This window comes from Brachyhypopomus gauderio, chromosome 17 (assembly GCF_052324685.1).
Source record: "Brachyhypopomus gauderio isolate BG-103 chromosome 17, BGAUD_0.2, whole genome shotgun sequence".
NCBI lineage: Eukaryota > Metazoa > Chordata > Actinopteri > Gymnotiformes > Hypopomidae > Brachyhypopomus > Brachyhypopomus gauderio.
The window spans coordinates 15,441,838-15,449,669 of record NC_135227.1 but is presented as its reverse complement, the minus strand read 5'-3'; the positions used below and the strand labels follow the sequence as shown (position 1 = coordinate 15,449,669).

The 7,832-nt window shown below is 39.7% G+C and overlaps 1 long non-coding RNA gene across 1 annotated transcript in view; it reads left to right on the top strand.

Annotated features, from left to right (window-relative positions):
* The first annotated feature begins 353 nt into the window (after positions 1-353).
* Positions 354-7,832, top strand: part of LOC143480775 (uncharacterized) — a 30,761-nt gene continuing 23,282 nt past the window's right edge. The window contains exons 1-2 of the long non-coding RNA XR_013121873.1: positions 354-488; positions 1,341-1,461. This is a non-coding gene — a long non-coding RNA (uncharacterized LOC143480775). The remainder of the gene's footprint in view (positions 489-1,340; positions 1,462-7,832) is intronic.

Sequence of the window (7,832 nt, the reverse complement as noted above, 5' to 3'; positions counted from 1 at the left end):
ATTAATTAATTTAATTATATTTCACAATTTGGCCTGGCTAGTTAGTTTTGAAAAGGTTTGTAAATTTTTACCTGATGAAACGTGTATGACCTTTCTTGGTTTTTGTTAAGTCCATTTCATGGTCTTACCGTATTGAGTTAGGGGGAGCCATTGATGCGACTATTTTTGCGATTGGGCCGAGTTTCGGCTCAATCGCGTGTCGTGCATCGTATAGTTTACACAGGTAAACGAGGAGCGACTCACACCTCACGACCAACTCCCGATCAGAAATCGCAGCGTCGCAAGAATATCAAACATGTTTGAACTTCAAATCGCTCCTCGAGCCGACTCTCCCTGCGAGTTAGTCGTACAGTTTGAGCTGGAGCTGAGTACACGATTTAAAATATCGTACAGTGTACGCCCAGCTTTAGCTAGTCGGAGGTGACAGCAGCTTCACTTCCTCTCACTCCAGGGTGGTTATGACTCCAAAAGATAGTAAGGCCTCACAGGTGAGATCTGAGGGTATATGAATTAAATAAGCAAACCTACATTTGCAGTAAAGTTAGAGTTAACTGTTACACAACTTGTGCAATTAGTGGTAACTGGCGAACGTTTGTTAACTACCAAGTTAGCTTGCTAACCTTTTGCTAGCTTTGTGTTTTTAATGGCACAAACTGTTTTAGTGGAGTTAAGATGAATTTGCTTCTTACATCTGGACATATGTATCGTGAGCAGAAACATTTCTATTGCTGCATAATTTATAGATACATAGATCGTATAATTATAAGGATCCTATATTGAACGCAAGCCTTCAATTTGTTTGTAAACAAATGTTTTTCATTAGTAAAAATATTTAAAGTTTCGCTGTGCACGTAGCATAAATATAACTACACTTGAAAAAATGAAAAGATACAAAAAACCCTACCATTTAACGATATCTATAGGCCCTTCGAATATATGTATCCACACACACTTTTAAATTTATATAAGTTTTTTTGTTTTTGTAAGAATTACGTGAGCAAACCAAAGGGAGCTGACAGGGCAAATATAATAAACAACTACTAAACTAAAAAACTACCAAGAAGAAAAGACAGATAGGCCTTCCCTGGCATCTTAACCAAAAACAGGCAAAAAAAATATGCAATGCCAGCTACCACACTAGCTATATGCAAAATTAGATGCACACTTTAAGAGTATATTCAGCCGGTGTATATGAAGGGATAAGCAAAAGAGTATAGAAACAATGAAACCAACCAAATTCAGAAGCCTACTCCCCAAACTCTCTCTCTCTCTATGCCCGCCCAAAGCAAACAGCCCCAAATTGTCCACATAACTCTCTCCTCTCTCTCTCTTGCCTATAGTGGAGTAAGGTGTTAAATCAGGTGAGTGGACAGATCAGAGAGGACAGCAACGCTGATGGCAGATCCTGGTGGAGAGACTCGTTCAACATGAGACCACATAATGCAGGTTCCTATATGTTCTGTGAGTCATCATTCTAGCCCCTCTTCTGATTAAACCATGGGTTAAAGTTCTCCGTCACTACGACGGATTTCCGTCATTTGATTTTTTTGGGGAAAAAATCCGTCAAATCATAATAAACAACACACGCGCGTGCTATCTGTTTTGTGGCCGAGATATGATTCTCACTGGCGCTCATCAGCGCTGGATGGATGACGGCGGTGTCATTTGATTGACTTGCGGTTCATTCCGCCTTCAGATTTGCGGATGTTACGTAGAAAAGTTTTTACCCCCCTCCTGCCTGGCGTGATCGTAGCGCGCGACTTTGTACACCTGCGCGAACGGCGGAGGCTACTTGCTGCGTCACATTCTTTTTGCAGTGTAGACCGAAGCAATATGTGGTAGTATAAAGAAACACCCCTCAAAAACAGTGGAATGAACATTTACCTGACCAATTGTAATGTTGCATTAGTGCTGGAATTTAGGCTAAAGTACTTTAAAATGCTTGAAAATGTAACTACTTCGTTTCACAACAAATATCTGTCTGACTGAACAGTTATTACGTTAACAAATACGAGCCTCTTGTAATTCCAGGACGAAACATGAGAGAACGTGAAGTCGTTAAGATTGGGCGTTTTGAAAATAAACCACCATTAAATAATGTGATAAAAAGCGAATTATTTCGAATCATTTCGAGTATATGTTTAAATATTTAACTTAAATTTAACGTTGAGAACGCGTTGAAATGGACCTTGAAAGTGACGTACAAGTGCTTTAATTCCACCTTATAAAGGTGTATGAACCCGGCAAACATGACTTAGTTCACTGCGCTGAAGCGCTGTGCGCGCGAAGTTACAAAATTCGAGAGGTGCACGACTGCGAGGCTCTCGCGCACGGGTGGAGTCACCGCGATTACGTCATTTTCGGCGTGCGGACCCTCCCAATAGTATACGGCGCGAGACTGGGAGACTCTCTCACCATGGCTCTCTCATCCTGGCTGCACCGCGCTGGTGAAGTTCCGTTATAGTATCGCGTAATTTGATAGGAATTTCAAAATAAAAGTAATAAATGAGAAGCTTAAAATTGTATTATATATATATATATATATTTTTTTTAGCACATTTACCATTTCTACATAAATAACTACATATACTAGTTATACCTTCACTCTTTGTATTTACGAAACATCCCATATGGCATTATAAGGATGTTTGCAAAGGATTTGAAAACTTCAATGCACATTAAACTTAATGTTTTGCAGATAAAATTCAGGTAGAAATACATGAAAACACAAACAAAAGATTTCCATTTAGAACTTTATTTTTGCAAAAGCCCCGTGGCTTACCCTCTTTAAACACTGTTCAATTTACAGTTGATTGGTATTCACAAGTTGTCAAGCACCTCTGCCATAAAATGGTGCATGTCTTGCACAGATTCAAAGCCAAACACGAAAGGGTCCATTACATCACTTTGCTCGTCCTCATAATGCCAGGCTTCTGTCCAAACAATAAAATATTACACAACTATAATAGGTTAACCCATTATAGACGAAATTTTTATTTTATTTTATTTATTTTATTTTATTAAAATTAAAATTAGATGAGACAAGCAGACTGATGGTAGTTATATATATATATATATATATATATATATATATATATATATATATATATATATATAAATGATCAAGCAGCATTACTAAATTAATTAAATTAATATACATCTCCTTCCACTGTTATTATCTATTTACTTTCACAGTATCACACATTGCAGAATTTAGGATGTACATTGTTCCCATGCGAAGTTTACAATGCAGATAACTTAACAGGCTATTCTTAAAAGTTTTCCTTTCCACAAAGTAACTTTATGAACATATTCACTGCCAATACAAGACTAGAATGTAAGATTCGTTTGTGTACAAAAACGAGGTATTTCAACTTGCACTAAACGCTGGCGTCGGCCATTGTTTTGCACACAAACGAGCATGCGCGAGATCAGGAACGCGTTTATGCCATGGCCAGGCAGCCATGCACAAGCAGCCACGGGGAGGTGGTCTCTTTTCTCGAGCCGTACCCTCCTCGACCCTCGCGCTGCTCACGCCACTCGTGCTGCGTCAAGTATAAAGGCTTAAACCAGGCTTAACATGGATGGTGTTGTTCTGTTTGTATTTAAAAGCTCTATCCAGTGGTGTTAAATTTTTTGTAACATACCGATGGTAAATCTGATAAAAACAAGAGAGCTTCATACCTCTCACCAGGATTCACTAAATTTGACTTGATCTTTAAATAATTTTCTGGAAGAGGACCCCCAGATAACTCCCATTAAATACACATTTATGTACATTTATTGCTCAGGTGTTCATTCTCTCTTCTCTCCTTACACAGGCTGTTTAGATAAATATACTTTATAAATGTGTTTATTGTGTAGAATTAGGCAAAAGAGGCCGTGTCCCAACTACACCACATTTTCAGTAATTGCTGGCATTGTCTTTTGCCAGGAAAAATTTTTCAGTCAAATGAAAATTTCTTGCTTTAACCCATGGATTAAACTGTTTTGTTTAGTTCACTGTTGATACCAACATCACAATAACTTGATTTCTAACACTGTGAATCTGAAATGGCTCCATGGTCTCTGAATAGTGTACTAACAGTAACATAGGTCATGAAATTGCAGTTCTACCCTCTAGTGCATTATAGATAAAATACAGATCCTTTTGTTTTTCAGCCATAGAGAAACCCTATGCGTTATTTGTGTGTACACTAACCTTGTACAACTCAGAGACCAATGACCATGTTACATCCACCAGCCAAAAAGAAAAAAAAAACCTTTTCAGCACTGCTCAGGCTTTGAGCAGAGATATGATACATCAGTCTTGGTGTAACCCTAGCTACTGGAAGGACTTGTAAGGTAGAGATTACCTCCACCAACCATTGTTTCAGCAGAGAAGCCCCCCGATTCCTGTAAACGAAGCGGACAAACATCTTGATATTTGACAAATATCAGTCCATCCTTGCTGATGCCTCGAGGCTCAGACTGGGTATAATATGGACTGTCAGTTGTCAATGAAGAAGGCAAAACATGATAAGCTAAGATCATAGGTAGAAATGCAGGCGAGGGTCGTATGGTGATGCCTTAGCCATCCAGACTCTAATGCAAACACTCATAGCTCATAGAGACCGTATGAAGATCACTTGTGTATTTATCCAAAAATGTCACCAGCAGGAAGGTCATTTTCAGTGAATTTCTCATAAGGGATTTATGGCCTACGTGAAGGTTCATCTGTTTATCCACATGTGCAGTAGTCTCCCACATCCTCCTCAGTCTCCATCCCCTGCAGGTCTGACCCTGGAGGGCACATGCAGGAAACAGCTTGTGGTTGGTGGCACTGAGTATAGGGATATATAGGGGCAAACCACTAATTTTATCACAACAAGCAAGCTTCATTAAAATAAATTACAGGTCTGATGCTGTACACAAAGAATTGGAAAACAATATGTTAGGTGAACCCTTCAGGCTGAACAGCAGGGTGAAGATCCTTGATGGAATCTTTACAGTGGAGGGAATGAACTTGCTGTTTGTTCCTGTCACCAAGACCAATTCTAGTTGTTTTGCTGAGAAATATAACTAGCCAGAATCATGGGTAGTCAAAAGGGAATGAGATTTCATACCCATGGCATTCGAGTAATAATTTTGATCTTCATATAATTCATGTTGCCATAGAAACTGTCATTCTTTGATTAACTAGCTATATCTTTGAGACGGGGAAGTGAAATAAATTTCTGTTTGCAATAAGCAGTATTTACAACTTTAATAAATGGTTTTATGGCAATATTTGCATATAATACACCTGTAGCATTATGTCTATTGGAGCATTGTATCTTTGCCATTTTTGGCTTCAAGGTTGCAGTGACACTCTTCCCTAAGAATCATGTGTGCTGAGCATTGTAATAATACAACATTTCTGTTCTAAAGAGTAGTCCACAGGGCCTTGACCAGAGAAGACTTTTCTCTCCCTTCTTTCATTAATAAAGGCAGCACTATACATTTCTAAGTTGGAATTTAATTAATTTCCTATGACAGTGTAAGGTTAACATAGTTGTGTTTTAATCTCACGTTGTCATGGCAAATTTGTTACGCTAAGCAACAACATGCCTGGATTTCTGTATCTTAGATATTTTAGGCATTTTAACTTCGCCTGTTCTCTCCAGGGTCAAAATAAAAAGAATGTACAGAATTGAACTCCCATCGGAGTATTTATAGAATTTCTTGAATGGCAGAAGAGATTATTAGCAGCAGGAGTCACCTTCTCCGTTTGTTTTGGAAGAGGCTACGTCACCAGCCTACTCCACTATCTCTCTGATTGTGACACTGACATCATGAGAGCTAAGGAGAGCTGTTTTCCACCCTGAGTTCCCTTTTGTTCTAGTTAATGGCTGGGAGCTGAGCTAAAAGCTCGTCCGTGTCTGATAAGATGCAAGTCAGCAGGCAGGAGGACTGTGTGTCCATATGGGCTGATTATGCTCCATGAGGAAGGTCTAAAAATAAAAACACATGGAACATCTCGGGTGACATCATACCTTGAATAGTTGTTGTGAGGGCTGTTCACTGCAAAGGACACAGGGAAGAAGGTGGTGCATAATAAAACATTATTAGGATGACATTTTAAAAGGCTGTACTGCATTAATATATTGTGCCTGATTCTGATGAGGATGAATGTGATTTTGGGTTGTCAGCTGTTGTTTTTGGGAACATTCAACACAGATCAACACGCTCAAATTGAACGTGATATTGCGCACTTCATCACCAGCATCAGTCATTTTATTTTTGTTTTAAATAGAGGCAGAACAACAACAAATGCACATGCTTTTAGAAATTCCCCATTGGCCGCACTGCAGCTGACAGATTACCGTGAAGAGAACTCTTTGGGAACCGAGTTCAGTGTGCAGCATTGCCACAGCCCTCAGAGGCTGGGAGTCTACAACCGCACTGCTGGCTATGATGTCATTGTGTGGGACGGATGGCTTCGCTCCTCTCTTTGTTCGTTCAGTGATGCTAGCCAGTAGAACACTCACGGCTACTCTATTAGATTATGTATATAGAATCGGGCAGTTAGCATTCTCTTCTAAGTGCATTAAGCTGTCCCACAACACCGCATTAGTGCCAGTTTAAAAAAAAGGTATATAGGTGCTGAGGAAGCATGAGTTAGCCATAAAGCCTCTCAGTTTGGTAAGTTTTGTGCAGTCAGCTAGAGGAGAGCGCTATTGTAGCTAGAGGGAATTAGCAATAACACACTGGGGAGAATGCTGGGTACAAATGAGGAAAAAATCACCCAACTAACATTTACATGGATGTTTAGTTTCCTATAATGGTTCTGGCCTTTTTATTGTCCAAGGATTTTTATTGTTGTGTTCATTTTTCTGAATGTCTGGCTTACAGGGAAAAGAGTTAAAAGTACTAACAGCTGCTTCAAGCAACAGTTTGAGGTAGTGTTTAATAGCAATCAGCAGTTGTTGGTCTGGTCACAGCGTGCTGTCTTTGAAGTGCAAAAATACCACTGAGCATGATTACCTGTGACTTGTAAGAATGCACACAGAGGCTGTTTCTCAATTCAGGGGCTGCAGCCCACGAAGTGCGCATTTGTAGGCCGGTTACGTCACTGCGCCGCGACGAGGCTGTCCCAATTCGTGGACTCCTTCTTATGCGGCCGACGAATGTAGCCTTCAAAACCCCGAAAACGAAGGATGCATCTGAGTATCCTTCGCGTCCCACCATATCCCAGGATTCATTGCTCTATGAACAATAAACAGGCGGAGTCTAGTGTACGGGCCGAAGAATTCGTTTTTAAATGTCGGTATTTTTTAAATATGGACATTTATACTGCAATGAGATGCTAAATAACATGCCAGTTATTAATGATATTGCAGGTAAACATGTGCTTTGAGTATTTACTAAACGTTTATACGTAAAAGTAACGTAAAAGTAACGTTTATAAAAATACATTGAATTTTGTTATGAAGTTATACTTCCCGTCAAACGTGAATACATTTTCTTTTAGGCATTTGTGGGTGATGTGATATTTGTCGGACAGCTCGCTAACACGTATGTAACGTATGAAACGGGGCAGAGCGTGGTCACGCAAACATACGTCTTGCGAAAACTAGACTGTCTTATTTAACAGCCGTGAGATGCAGCCTACCCGGCCTTCGAAGTGTGTGGCCACCGTGGGCTGTGGTCTACGCGGTCTACGTAGGCTGCAGCCCCTGAATTGAGATGCAGCCACAGTACAGCGAAAATGTGTGTAGTACAAATTTTGTGTACATCCTCAAACATTGGATTGTATTGCACAAGATACATTTATTGTAAGATGTTAAAAAGATGAAGATACGATGCTACTA